This window comes from Salarias fasciatus, chromosome 23 (genome assembly GCF_902148845.1).
Source record: "Salarias fasciatus chromosome 23, fSalaFa1.1, whole genome shotgun sequence".
Classification (NCBI taxonomy): Eukaryota; Metazoa; Chordata; class Actinopteri; order Blenniiformes; family Blenniidae; genus Salarias; species Salarias fasciatus.
Genome location: NC_043766.1, coordinates 38401094 through 38414284, shown reverse-complemented (window position 1 = coordinate 38414284; position 13191 = coordinate 38401094). Strand labels below are relative to the sequence as shown.

The window sequence follows — 13191 nt, the reverse complement described above, 5'->3', positions numbered from 1 at the left end:
TCATCTGTCACTCTCCGGGTCATGTGACCTGATGACTCAATTTAGAATGATATTACACAATCTGCCTTCCTCCCTCCTCTTCCCCCTCCTCCTTCTCCTTCTCCTCCTCCTCCTCCTCCTCCTTCTCCACTTCCTCCTCCTCCTCCCCCCCTCCTCCTCCTCCTCCACTTCTTCCTCCTTCTTCTCCCCTCCTCCTCCTCCTCCACTTCTTCCTCCTCCTCCCCCCTCCTCCTTCTCCTCCACTTCTTCCTCCTCCTCCTTGTCGTCCCCCTCCTCCTCCTCCACTTCTTCCCCCCCCCCCTCCACTTCTTCCTCCTCTTCATCTCCTCCTCTGCCTCCTTGCTTGTCACTCCTCCTGCTCCTTCCTGTCTGACTTTTTGGATGTGTGTGGACCTGTCTGTGTGTGTAGAAATTCTGATGAAGAAGGGAGTGGTTCAGAGATAAGATCACCTGAATATGCAAAGTGTCACAATGTGTTTCGACATGTTTGCATGAACACACACAAACATTCTCATCTATACAGACACAGACACACACACGTTTGTATTTCTATCGATGTGAGGACACTCATTGACATCATGCATTTACTAGCCCCTAACCCTAACCCTAACCCAGACCACAACAATGCCTCACCCTAAAGAAATGTTTTTGCACTTTTACTTTTTTCAGTGACAACAACATGGTCAAGAAAACACTGTTTCCCCTCATGGGGACCCAAGAAATGTCCCCACGACCATAGAAAAACCCGCACACACACACACACACACACACACACACACACACACACACACACACACACACACACACACACACACACACACACACACACACAGACACAGACACACACACACACACACACACACACACACAATACACACACACAAACAAATCACTGCATCTCTTACAAACACACTCAGTCAATCAAAGACTTTTTTCTGTATTGTGACAGTCTTTAAATCAAACCCTGATGTTAGAAAAGCTGTGAGACAAAGCAGAAGAGTCAGTCAGACAGATCTCCATGTTCCTCACCTCAGATCAGCTTCATGCTGCCGCTGGTCTCCGCTCAGTCCTGCTGTCTGTCTGGGTGTGTCTGATGTGAGGACGGCGTTTAAATCCACCTTCACAGTGACGTCAGGAACAGTTTAGCGGCAGCACAGCAGCACACACACATGTGGAGACACGAAGAAGGCACGGCTCAATAACATCCAATCCCATCCCGACACTGAGCTCAGAAAAAGGACAACAGTTCCACTCACAACGTCCCACTCTGATGGAAAAAAGCCTTCAATTCACAGTGACAATGAAATGTGCTCAAATCCACCTTCTGAGATGAACCTACAGCCTTCTTGAAGCCAAATATGCAGAAGTGTGATACTAATCCAGTTATACAGCTGTAGATGCAGCACAAAAACAGAGTCATCCATCCATCCATCCATCCATCCATCCATCCATCCATCCATCCATCCATCCATCTTCAACTGTTTATCCAGAACCACCTAAGGCAAACTAAACCTCCATGGAGAAAAAAATGACAAAATCAACAAAGTGAAAAGAATCTGCTGGAGAGCTGAAAGGAGGTGGAGGACATCCAAGTACTTGACTGTACATCACCAGATCCTACGGCAACAGCTCAACATTCATCATAATGCAGTGAAAATAGGCAGGAACTTCCCGTTTCTCTCAAGTTATCTCAGAGAATAAAGACAACCCCCAGTTCCTCTTCTCCACACTTTGGACCTGGTGGATGAAGGACTCTTGGTCCTCTGAAGGATCGAGGACTCTTGCCTTTTAGATCCCATTCCCACCACTTCTAAAATGATTTGATGGTACCGTGGTTCACTCTGACACCACACTGGTGTCTTTCTGAAATGTTATTTATGATCAAAACATCATTGACTTGGTTAAAACCAGTCTTTCTAAAACTTTACTGAAAAACAGTAAGTCGGCCTCAGGTCTGCTGTTATGAAGAACATTAGGATCTCGATCGCTCTTCTTCACCACCGCTGTTTTAAAGGCAGTGGGGACGACATCGAGACTCACTTTTAGAATTTTTGACTCTGAACTGAAATTGATCCCATTTATTAAAATTATAACTAAGATTGTTTTTTAATCATCTAAACAATATATCCAGAGTGACCTGTTTCTCTCTCAGGCCAGCAGGAGGGAAATGGAGATTACTGTAAAGCCTTGCTCTCTGCTCTGAAAAAAAAAGGACGATCTCAAATCTCTAATCATTACAAAATCCATCAGTATGCGTGCTGACAAGGACCAGGGGGCGGGGCCACATTACTCCAGTTTAAAGTCCTGATAGGACCAGGGGGCGGGGCCACATTACTCCAGTTTAAAGTCCTGATAGGACCAGGGGGCGGGGCCACATTACTCCAGGCTGAAGTCCTGATAGGACCAGGGGGCGGGGCCACATTACTCCAGTCTAAAGTCCTGATAGGACCAGGGGGCGGGGCCACATTACTCCAGGCTGAAGTCCTGATAGGACCAGAGGGAGGGGCCACATTACTCCAGTTGAAAGTCCTGATAGGACCAGGGGGCGGGGCCACATTACTCTAGTCTAAAGTCCTGAAAGGACCAGGGGGCGGGGCTACATTACTCTAGTCTAAAGTCCTGATAGGACCAGGGGGCGGGGCCACATTACTCTAGTCTAAAGTCCTGATAGGACCAGGGGTCCTTCACCCTTGGAGTTTTATCTGGTTAGTTGCTGGGGGTGTTTTCTGTCATCCTCAGTGCCATGCCATGTCTCCCTAGTGTAAGCGTTGAATGTGTGTGTGTGTGTGTGTGTGTGTGTGTGTGTGTGTGTGTGTGTCCCTGTGTGTGTGTGTGCTCCCTCCAGGTACTCTGGCTTCCTCCTACAGTCCAACATGCATATCAGGTGAACTGATGGCCCTAAGTTGCCCCGAGGTGTGAGTGTGAGCGTGCCTGGTTGTCTGTCTCTGTTTTGGCCCTGAGACAGACTGGTGGACTGTCCAGGGTGACCCCGCCCCCACCCATATGAAGCTGGGACTGGCTCCAGGCCCCCGCTACATCTGTCAGTGCCAACATGTGCACATGCAGCCCCTGGCTGCTGGGGGTCCTGGACGGGGTCTTCCGCTGCCCCTCCTGGACAGGTGGACGTCTTCCTGGTGTGGTGGCTGGGGTCTGGGCTCTGGGATCTCTGTGGACTGTCTGGGTCCTGAGAGCCTCTCTGGGCTGCTTGTGGACTTCTCAGAGGTCAGAGGTCATGTTTGTATGATCACATTCACATGTTCATGATCACACTGATCTTCAGTCTTTCTGCTCTCTTGGTTTTCTGCATGTGGACTCAGTCACCGTGCTGATCTGGACCAATCAGGAGTGTTGGACGGTTTGACATCCTGTGGGTGTGTTTCACATGTTGCTTTGTTCTGGAGCAGGAAGCAGCCAGTGACCTCTGACCCCTCCTTCAGTCCATCATTTAAACACATTTCATCACAGCAAACTCTGATTCACTGCAGTCACTGAAGTGTGTTTGTGTGTCCAGAGAGAGAGAGAGAGAGAGAGAGGGGGAAAGTGTGTCTGTCTGAGTGTTTGTGTGTATCGCCTGAGCTCCTGCATGCTCAGCGAGCATCACACTGTGTTCAGACACGTTCTGATCTGAAGGTGAGTCAGAGCTCAACAGGAAACAATCCTCAATCCTGCTGTTTTAAACACAGAGAGACTGTTTACCTCGTTTTTACTGAGTGAAGAGGCTCACAGGCTTCTCACTCTTTTAACGGCGGATTTTAGTCTTTTAGTGTTGCTTTTACTGAGAGAACTTTCATCATGGGAGCTCAGTGAGCTGTGTGGAGTGAAGCTTGGCTTCTGAGAGCTTCTGTGGACTGTTTCCTGGTCTGGTGGGTCTGTGGTGCTGCTAGCAGGGCGCTAGCTGTTAGCACCATGGACTACACCAGGCTAACCAGGAAGCACGGTTTCAGGATGACACCTGACTTTTTCTGCTCAGTGGAGGAGTGTGTCCAGGCAGTGGAGGAGTGTGTCCAGGCGGTGGAGGAGTGTGTCCACAGTGGAGAAGTGTGTCCAGGCTGTGGAGGAGTGTCCACAGTGGAGGAGTGTGTCCAGGCAGTGGAGGAGTGTCCACAGTGGAGGAGTGTGTCCAGGCAGTGGAGGAGTGTGTCCAGGCTGTGGAGGAGTGTGTCCAGGCTGTGGAGGAGTGTGTCCAGGCAGTGGAGGAGTGTGTCCAGGCTGTGGAGGAGTGTGTCCAGGCATTGGAGGAGTGTGTCCAGGCAGTGGAGGAGTGTGTCCAGGCAGTGGAGGAGTGTGTCCAGGCAGTGGAGGAGTGTGTCCAGGCAGTGGAGGAGTGTGTCCAGGCAGTGGAGGAGTGTGTCCAGGCATTGGAGGAGTGTGTCCAGGCAGTGGCAGGGATTACTGGAGCTGCTAACATCGTCTCCACTGCCAGGATGAACGGGGCTGTGGTGATATTTGCTACTGAGGAGGAAAAAGCTAACACCGTGGTCTCAGCTGGTGTGGTGATCAGAGACCTGCCGGTTCCTGTCCTCCTCTGTCCACACCGGCTCGAAGAGTCGTCCTGGGGAACGTTCCTCCATACATCAGAGATGTGGACATTATTAACACCCTGTCCAGGTTTGGACAGGTGGTGTCTCCTCTGGCTGCAAAGACCCTGAACTCCACCACATGGTGAGCTACAGAAGACAGCTCTTCATGGTTTTCAAGAACAACAACCAGGAATTAAACCTGAGCTTCAGTCACCATGGAGGGACGGACTACACCCTGTTCTTCACAACAGACAACATGAGACGCTTCAAGTGTGGACAGGAGGGACACCTGAGGAGGACACTACTGGAGGAGGTGACGGAGGAGAGAGGAGTGGAGGAGGAGGAGGAGGCTGCTGGAGGAGGTGACAGAGGAGAGAGGAGTGGAGGAGGAGGAGGAGGCTGCTGGAGGAGGTGACGGAGGAGAGAGGAGTGAAGGAGGGGACGGAGGAGAGAGGAGTGGAGCGGAGGAGGAGGCTGCTGGAGGAGGTGATGGAGGAGAGAGGAGTGGAGCGGAGGAGGAGGAGGCTGCTGGAGGAGGTGATGGAGGAGAGAGGAGTGGAGCGGAGGAGGAGGCTGCTGGAGGAGGTGACGGAGGAGAGAGGAGTGGAGGAGGAGGCTGCTGGAGGAGGTGACGGAGGAGAGAGGAGTGGAGCGGAGGAGGAGGCTGCTGGAGGAGGTGATGGAGGAGAGAGGAGTGGAGCGGAGGAGGAGGAGGCTGCTGGAGGAGGTGATGGAGGAGAGAGGAGTGGAGCGGAGGAGGAGGCTGCTGGAGGAGGTGACGGAGGAGAGAGGAGTGGAGGAGGAGGCTGCTGGAGGAGGTGACGGAGGAGAGAGGAGTGGAGCGGAGGAGGAGGCTGCTGGAGGAGGTGATGGAGGAGAGACGAGTGGAGCGGAGGAGGAGGAGGCTGCTGGAGGAGGTGACGGAGGAGAGAGAAGTGGAGGAGGAGGAGGCTGCTGGCGGAGGTGACGGAGGCAAGAGGAGGAGGAGGCTGCTGGAGGAGGTGACGAAGGAGAGAGGAGGAGGAGGTGACGGAGAGGAAAGCGATGGCGGAGGAGGCGGAGAAGACGACAGGAGCGGAGGAGGAGGTGACCAGGAGCAAAAGCGTGGAGAAAGGACTGAAGCAGAAGAAGGAGGAGGTGGAGGAGGTGAAAGCAAAGATGGAGAGCATACTGTTGGAGGTGGAGCAGAGGTGGAGCCTCTCTCTAAGGAGGGTCCTGTGGGTGGAGCTGCTGGTCTGGACTCTCAGGAAGGTGGAGTTCTGACTGGAGGCCAGGAGGAGGCGGAGCAACCTGTGACCGATCGAGTGAGGGTGGATGTTGAAGGGTGAAAAATACACTGGTGATACTCTGTACTGTTAAAGGAAGCTTTTGCTTGCTGATGTGTCCTGCTGGGATGGCAGTGCCTGCACGGCCTGGTACGGGTCATAATGGTACAGGTCATTATGACCCCTGCACAGGCTGCTTATTAAGGATTTGTTTTGCTTAATGCTGCTCTTCAGAAGATTCTTAGTAACTGATGTAATAGTGACCACACCTCAGAGAAGGTATAAGACAGTGATGGATGAGAACCGCTTCGGCTTTTTCACTTACAGACTCTGAACTGTGTGAATCTGCTCCCTGATTGCGCATCTTGTAATAAAAGACATCATTTCTGCTGGACTTCGGCTCCGACTGATTTCATCCTCTCCCAGACAGAGAAAAACCCTTCAATTGGTGACCCCGACGTGATTTTCATTGAACTGATTGGAAAAGAAGCGGCTACTGGGAGGAAGGACGTTCGGTACTCGGCGACGGAGCCCCGGCGACGGTCTGCAAAATCACCCGGGTGAACCTTAAAGGTAAGAAGGATTTTTCCTTCAGAATTTTGAGGACCGTTGTCTTGGCGTAAGACGCCGAGTAACCTGAGAATTTATTTTCGTGTGGTAACCCAGCAGAACTGATGAAAAAAAATTGTGGCCACTGGATACTGTTTGTCGATTCAAGAAAAATCGGTCCGTTAGCCGTTATCAGTTCGGGAGAGAAACTGGTCTGTATTTTGATGTGAGGGTTTTAAAGAATAAACCCTAGTGTGATTGCCGTTTGTCAGTTCGGGATGAAAACTGGTCCGTGTGCCGTTTGACAGTTAACGGGAGAAAAACTGTGTATTCCGTTTCTTGCAGTTCGAGAGAAAAACTTGCTGTTTCCTGTTTCGGCGGTTCAAGATAAAAACCGACCAGTGTGGGTGATATTTGGATCCAAGAGTTGTGTTGTGTATTAAATAATTAAATAATTAAATAATGGACGGAGAATTTGATCGTGAGATAGATTGGTTTGATCTGAATGATGTTGGGAAATCGGAAAACAATGCCTCGTTTGGTCAGCAAGTGGAGGCTGCGATTTGTAAGATAGGCGTAGTGAATGGACAGCCGAAGGACAGAGAAAAGAGGGAGAGGAAGCTGAGAGAGTGGGTGGAGGGGAGTGTGAAGTCTGGGTTTCTTCCACCGCTGTGGAAAGCTGTTGACTTGTATGATTTAATGCGTAAGGTGGAGGAGTCGTGTTTGAAGAAGAAAAAGGCTTTGGGAGATGGCAGAAAGACAGGATTGCTGGGGAATGCTCGTAAAACAGATAGTGCGCTGATTGATGAGATTGATGAGTGGCTGGAAGCTTCACGATGCATGGCAATGGGACATTGCGCCGCGCAGCGATCAAAGGGCGGTGCCCGCCCGTCCAGTGGGGAGGAAGTTTCCTCTTCGAGCGCTGGCGAGAGACAGGAAGCGACTCTTCCTCTGACGGAGACTAAGACTGAGGGCGTGCCTTCGCCTGTGACTGAGAACCAGCCCACGACGCCTACTTTGTATCCACTCCTCCCACTGACAACTCCTCCTGGAGACCGTCTGACTCCACCTGGTGGTAAGATGCAGCCACCACCCTACATTCCTGTGACAGCTACATTCTCACCACATAATCCATTTGTTTCCACACCAGAACCCACTCTGCAGCTTCCAGTCCTGCACATAAAAAAAGGAATTTTAGAGGGTCATTGGACTAATGATGAGGGATTATGTGAAGTAACAGTAACCTCACGCACAGACAAACAACAGTCCACACCCAAGCCTACTTCCACAACATTGTCCATGCAACAGGGTAACCCCGGGCAGGTAGGTGACGTGTGATGTGGTAAGTGACGCACTTCCTGTGAGACGGCAGATTCAAACTAAGCGCGCTGACAGATTCATTTGTTTACTGAATTTCACTAACTCGGCTCTAAAAAGTCGTAGAAGTAGAGAAATTAGTGTGTTTTAGGTTCACCCTGGAGCACAGTGAAGAGGATTCGACCAGCCTGACAGAGTACATAGATCGCTGCTTCCGGATCGTCATGGGGAAGCCGAATCAAACATCCACCCCCTCTACTTCCTCGTCTAAAGCCAAGAGACAGCGGGAGGAATCGTCTGGAGCTATTTCTCCACCTGCGAACGACTCGACGGACGTTCTTATCTCCATAGATAAGAAACTTTCCAGCCTCGATGCTCGCCTGAACCTGTTGGAAATCCTCCACAAGGAGTTCCAGGCTGTGCGCGAGTCGCTGGAATTCAGCCAGCAGCAGGTCGAGGCGCTGGCGGCGGAGAACGTCAGCCTCAGAGAGTCGGTGAAGACCCTCACGGAGGGGATGACCCGACTGTCAGAGGAAAACAAGAAGATTAAAGAAACGGTGATCGATCTCCAGGCCAGGAGCATGAGGGACAACTTAGTGTTCTCTGGAATCCCGGAGCAGACGGAGGAGGACCCCGAGGCGACGGTGAAAAGTTTCCTCAGAACGCAGCTGAAGCTCCCGGAGGAAGCGGTGAAAAACATCTCCTTCCACAGGATCCACCGCCTGGGAGGGAGAAGACCCGGCGAGTCCAGACCCAGACCCATCGTGGCCAAATTCGTTAACTTCAAACAGAAGGAGCAGGTGAAGAGCCAGGGCCGGCAGCTGAAGGGAACCCACTACGGCGTGAACGATCAATTCCCGAAGGAGATCCTGGATCGGCGCAGAGTTCTGTTCCCGATCAGGAAAAAATCCATCTCGGAGGGCTCCCGCGCCGTCATCGCCATTGATAAATTATTCATCAACGGCCAGCTGTTCCGCGACCCAAACATCACTCCGTGGCTCTACTGATCTCAGGTGCTGTATTCTCACTATCCCATAATCACTCCGTAATATTGATACATAAAACAGCCATAAATTAATTAATAGTAAGTCACTGCCCGTCTCCACTGCACTGCTCACCGTGGATGTGTTTTTTTAAGCATTTGTTTCTTTTTTCACTCTCACTTTTTTCTCTCTTCACCCTTTTTCACTCTCACCCTCTCACGCTTCACTGTAGCTGCACCCGTTACCATAGTAACCCGACACGCGGGGCGCACCGGGACATCGGCTTATTGACACACATCACTGTACAGGTTCACGCGCACTATAAGCATGTTGATAGACAGATTCAGAACGCACACTCAGCTGACATGCAGGGTGCACACCAGTAAACAACGGGCTCCATTCAGACACCAGGTTTAGTGAAATGCATGTAACACTCATAGCTGTCTAGTCATGAACACTCTTAATTTCGTTTCCTGGAATATCCGTGGGGCTGGTACAAGGGAAAAGAGATTAAAAATTACCCATCGGCTTCAGGAGTTGCAGGCAGACATTGTCTTATTACAGGAAACTCATCTAACAAACTCATCAGTAGATCTTCTCCGATCAACACAGTTTCCACACGTGTACTCAGCCTGTTACAATTCCAGGCAAAGAGGAGTAGCAACTCTTATCAGTAGAAGGTTAAACTTCTCTACTGACAGTTCAATCATAGATCCAGAAGGCAGATTTGTTATTATCACATTATCTATCCAGAATGTTAAACTCTGCATTGCTAACGTGTATGGACCTAATGTTGACGACCCCTCCTTCTTTCACTCCCTCTTCTCCTCACTGGATGATCACTCAGGTCACACATTGATTATAGGAGGGGATTTCAACATGGTTTCTGACCTGCAATTGGACAGACTGAGTACCACAGGAAGTCAACGACTCTGGCAATCCTCAGAAACTGTGAAACAGTACATGAAGGATTTTGGTCTTTGCGATGCCTGGCGCTCTCACCACCCCACTGCAAGAGAATACACATTCTTCTCTTCAGTTCACCATTCCTACTCTAGATTAGATTATTTCTTAACTAGCAGCACACTGATGAATGACATCTCAGAAATCAAAATTCATCCCATCGTCATAAGTGATCATGCACCAGTTTCATTTACTCTCAGAAATAAGAAGAATAAACCACCAACTAGAAACTGGAGATTTAATACATCATTACTTAAAGATCCAGAGTTTATTAGCTATCTAACAAGAGAATGGTCTATATATTTAGAAAATAACGACTTGCCAGATACTTCAGCATGTGTTCTTTGGGAGGCAGGGAAAGCAGTGATGAGGGGAAAAATAATTTCCTTCTCCTCACACAAGAAAAAGAAAGAAGCTTCAAGAACTTTAGAATTGGAATTAAGAATTAAATGGCTGGAGGAGGCTGATCATGTCTCCCCACAAGAGAACATACTGAAGGATATAAGGAAAGCTAAACTTGAACTGAATGAAATTCTAGATAAAAAAAACTCAATTCCTGATCCAACGACTCCGTTTAGAGAACTTTGAGCATAGTAATAAATCTGGAAGATTCCTGGCAAATCAGTTAAAAACAAACAAGGAGAAAAACACAATTTCAGCTGTTAAAGACTCAGAAGGAAACATCAGCCATGACCCGGACAAGATCAATAATATCTTTAGAGATTTCTATCAAGGATTATACCGATCACAAATAGACACAACAGATGAGGAAATTAATACTTTTTTTAATGATATTAACCTTCCAAAACTGAAAGATGAAAATAGAATAGTGTTGGATTCTCCTCTTTCACTGGATGAACTCCATAAATCTCTGCAGGATATGCCCAACAATAAAGCTCCAGGTCCAGATGGCTATCCAGCAGAATTCTATAAAGAATTCTGGACCATGTTGGCTCCCACTTTTCATAAAATGGTAATGGAAATAAAAAATAAACGAACAGTACCCTCAAATATGAACTTAGCCAAAATAACTTTAATACTTAAACCAGGGAAAGACCCCACACTTCCGTCCAGTTATCGTCCTATTTCATTAATAAATGTAGATCTTAAAATAATCAGCAAAGCCCTATCCAGAAGAATAGAAAAGGTAACCCCGCTCATAATACATCCTGACCAAACAGGGTTCATTAAAGGTAGACACTCATCCAATAACATGCGCAGATTAATTAATATAATAGATTACGCTACAATACACAATCTGGAATCCATAATTATCTCTTTAGATGCTGAAAAAGCTTTTGATCGAGTAAATTGGAAATTTCTATTTGGAATATTAACCAAATTTGGGTTTGGAACGTCTTTCATAGACTGGATTAAAATCTTATATAACAACCCAGCTGCATGTGTGAAGACTAACGAGCAGACTTCTCCAAGCTTCTGTCTGCAGCGAGGAACCAGACAGGGCTGTCCACTCTCTCCTCACTGTTTGCCATCTTTATCGAACCTCTGGCAGCTGCTATAAGACAAAATAAAGACATCAGAGGGATCCTGGCTAACAATAAGACAGAACATAAAATAAGTCTTTATGCAGATGATGTATTGCTTTTCCTGCAGAACTCTCCATCTTCTATCTCCCAGACAATCACACTTATTGACAAATTTTCACTAATATCTGACTATTCTATCAACTGGTCTAAGACTACAGCCATGCCTATAAACTGTGATTTACAAAGTATACCCAATGCTACAATCCAGTCTGGAAACATTAGATATTTAGGCATAAACATTTCTCCAAGGATATCAGAACTTTTAAAACTAAATTACGTTCCGTTACTGAAATCAACAGAGGATGACCTCTTACGGTGGAGACGCTTACCTATATCTCTTATGGGGAGGGTTGCCACCATTAAAATGATGACTTTACCTAAGGTTAACTATTTATTTTCAATGATACCAACCAAACCATCGTCTGGCTGCTTCAAATCACTGGACTCATACATATCTAAATTTCTCTGGAAAAATAAACCATCACGTATCAGTTTAAAGACGCTACAACAGACTAAAGACAGAGGTGGACTAGACTTGCCTAACTTCAGTAATTACTTTATAGCCAGCAAGCTGCAATATATCTCCAAATGGCTTAAACCGAACAATTTAGATGAGCCATGGCTGGATGTAGAGCAAGCATTATGTGAGGATCTAGTTATCTCTGACCTGCCATTCATCAGTCCCACCATCAAATCCCATCGGTGTTTTAAAAGTGTCAACATCAGCTCCTCTTTAATGGCTTGGTGGGACTTTCTAAAGCTAACCAAATCTTCTCTGATCCCGTGTAAACTCACACCCATCTGGAACAACCCGGACATCCTGCAAAACAAAAAGATGATCAACTTCACTCAGTGGAGAAATAAAGGAATCAGCCAGCTTGAACATATCATTGAAAATGGCAACTTTCTATCATTCAATGCTCTCATCTCACAATATGGAATCAGCAGCACAGCATTTTTAGAATATCATCAACTTAAATCTATCATAGGTAAAAAGTATACCTTTAATCAATTGCAGGGACAGCTACCTCTCGGGGTCGAAGAATTCTTAAACCTCAGTTCCCCAAAGTTGCTATCAAAGATATATAAAATACTATCAAAGGTAGAAGATGAAATCTTCCTTCCGACCTTAAAATGGGAGGCTGACTTATCTAACAACTTTGACCAAAATGCGTGGTCACAAATATGTTTAAATACTTTCAAAATGACAAAGAATTCAAATATACAACTAATACAATTCAAAATTCTGCATAGAATTCACTATACAGGACGAAGGATGTTCCAGATGGGTCTATCACAATCTGATATCTGTTCACATTGCAATGATAACATGACTGACAACTACCTCCATGCCTTGTGGTCCTGCACACCAGTGCAGAGGTTCTGGCTTCAGGTGTGTGAAGACCTGTCAACATGGTTCACATGCAATATCCCTGCAACTCCCACACTGTGCCTTTTAGGTGATCTGGGTGAAATTAACATGTTGATAAACTCTGTCTACATGGTTCTCACCATCTTGTGCATCGCAAAGAAAACTATCCTTGTAAATTGGAAATCCAGAAATAATCTGAGTAACGGGCAGTTTAAGAATCTTCTATTAGATCATATCAGCTTGGAGACGATGTCTGTCTGTTCAGAGGATCAATCAGCTGAATCTGGTTCCCTCTGGTCCCCTGTGATCAGCTCCATCACTTAATGTAAGGGGAAGATGAGGGCCTCTCCTCTTTGAGGGTCGGTGGTTGGTGGGGGGGGCCTGATGGCTGCAGGTGTTGGCACTGTCTTGGGGTCGGGATCTGGGCTGTTTCACTGGGGGCTGTCTTCGTGTTTGGTTTGGATTGGGGGTGGGGGGGCCGCCGGTTGTTGGGGCTGTCTGGCGGTGGTGGGGCGGGGGCCCCAGGGGGCCGGGGTCGGCGGGTGCCGGTTCATGTCCGGGCGGCCGGGGTGTCCTGGGGCGGGTGTGGCTGGGGGCCCTGGTGCCTGGGGGCTCTCTCCTTCCGTGAGGGTGAGGGGGTCGACCTGGCTGGGGGGGCCGGTCGGCTCGGGCGTG

General features: G+C 48.1%; 3 protein-coding genes across 3 annotated transcripts in view; 2 read left to right on the top strand and 1 right to left on the bottom strand.

The window, feature by feature from the left end:
* Positions 1 to 1118, bottom strand: part of LOC115381318 (NACHT, LRR and PYD domains-containing protein 3-like) — a 70929-nt gene extending 69811 nt beyond the window's left edge. The window contains exon 1 of the mRNA XM_030082597.1: positions 1030 to 1118. The gene's annotated coding sequence lies outside the window, so the exon portion shown is untranslated. The remainder of the gene's footprint in view (positions 1 to 1029) is intronic.
* The window catches only part of LOC115382179 (NACHT, LRR and PYD domains-containing protein 3-like), a 1352480-nt gene that overhangs the window by 582664 nt on the left and 756625 nt on the right, over positions 1 to 13191 (top strand). The window lies entirely within an intron of this gene.
* Positions 1 to 13191, top strand: part of LOC115382194 (NLR family CARD domain-containing protein 3-like) — a gene marked incomplete at its 3' end in the record, with an annotated part of 1416821 nt that overhangs the window by 787784 nt on the left and 615846 nt on the right.